This window comes from Microtus ochrogaster, chromosome 8 (genome assembly GCF_000317375.1).
Source record: "Microtus ochrogaster isolate Prairie Vole_2 chromosome 8, MicOch1.0, whole genome shotgun sequence".
NCBI classification, from domain to species: Eukaryota; Metazoa; Chordata; class Mammalia; order Rodentia; family Cricetidae; genus Microtus; species Microtus ochrogaster.
Genome location: NC_022015.1, coordinates 6,124,372 through 6,126,282, shown reverse-complemented (window position 1 = coordinate 6,126,282; position 1,911 = coordinate 6,124,372).

Sequence of the window (1,911 nt, the reverse complement as noted above, 5' to 3'; positions counted from 1 at the left end):
TGCGCATCCGGGACCCCGCGGGGAGCGCGCGCCCGCGGCCCGGCCGGTCGCTCCCGTGAGGCCCTGTCCTCGTCCCCGCATCCAGGCTGAAAGACTGGGACCCCCTCGGGGAGCGCGCTCGGGTCTCCGAGCATGGGACATCCGCCACCCTGACCGCCTCACTGGGACTGTCCACAGTCCCGAGACCCCGAGCTCAGTCTCAGGCGCTGCCACAGTCAGTCAGGTCCCCGCGAGGGCTCGGGGAGCCGGACCCCGAGGCGGGAGTGGAGTCATGGCGTGCCTCGGAACCGCCTGGATGGAGGTGTGAAGGGGGAGGTCGGCCAACGCCGAGCCAGGATGGAGAAACTCCGGCTGTTACACCTGGACTCCAGGGCCCTGCGCAGGCCTGGGATCCCTTCAGGGGCTCAAGAGGAGAGGGCGGCGGAGAGTGCGCTCTGACAGCCAGCGAGTCTCGCTGAGTGGCCCTTTCCATGAGGCTGAGAACTGATAGCCAGTCCTCTGCTTGGCATCCTGGCCACACATGCGCAGCTTCACACCCTCCATCCCACCACAGCGTAGACTTGCTGTCCCGAAAGTTCTTCCCAACTAAGAGCCTGTTTGTGTGCAACGGTGTGTTCGGGGTGAGGGGGGAGAGTCCCATAGTCCTAAAACCACTGTCAACGTGAATGGGCTGACCTTGAAGGAAGGCAAATAAGATGCCATCTGTGAAGGATCCGTGGAACGGGCGACGCTGGGAAAGACTCAAGTAGGGAAGAAAGACATAAAAGTGGGAGAAAAGAACTTTGCTGGACCAAAGCGACTCCCTGGAATCCAACCAGGCATAACTGCCTTAGAGACCGTGAACTGTTTCCCTCCACCAAAACTCTCCCTTCAGCCTCACGACAGGCCTGCTTTTCTCAAAAAGCTAATTCCACATTTTTCCAGGGAGATGAGAAACCTTACTGTGTGGTAAATCCCACAAACAGGCCTATTTTTCCCCAATTAATCTCACTCAGCCCACAGCCATGACCTAATGCAAACCATTTTCATATATGGTCATAGTTCAGATACATAATAGAAATCAGTGACAGATTAACACCAGCGTTTGACAATTGTGGGAAAAGAGCAGAATTTCCTTGGCTTTTCTATATATTGAATAGAGGAAAAGTATTTAATAGAGTGTTCAATAGTTACCCTAATGTCATAAATGATAAAAATCATTGGGTCTTTTCCTGCTGAACAAATGAAGGTGGGGGCTCATTTTAGCTAAACTCAGCAAATTTGTGTTTTAAAGCTTGTACATAGGACCCCTCCCCCCCCACACACACACACACAAAATGAGTTGAAGAGTAACTAGGAAACAGCCTATATATTTAGAGCTTGATTAGAAGGGCATGACAAAACATTACTAAAATACCCATTTTAGGTAATTTTTCTAAAGTAATAAATTGTTGAACAGGTTTAGATTAATGGTATTGTATTGTTATTTTTAAATCTGAGCTTGTCATCTGAGATAGAATACACATTCATGGTAATGAAAACAGTAGTGGACTAGAAGCTGTTTCTTGAGTTGGGCTTCAACTATTCATGCCCTGATAGCAAGCAAGTCATGGCTTTCAAAAAACTCATTCTGTTCCATTGTAAAAGGAAACATTTTAACTTAGGTGACTTTTTTATGATTTTTTAAATTTATTTTACATACCATCTACAGTTCCCCTGCCTCCTATTTCCTCTCCCAACCTTCTTTCTCAGCCCTCCCCCCCACTATCCACTCAGAAAACGTTGACTCCATGGGAATCAACATAGCCTGGCACACCAAGTTGAGGCAGGAACAAGCTCTTCCCCCTGCATCAAGGCTGAGTGAGACATCCCACCATAGGGAATAGGTTCCAAAATGCCAGTTCATGCTCCAGGGACAGATCCTGCTCCCAC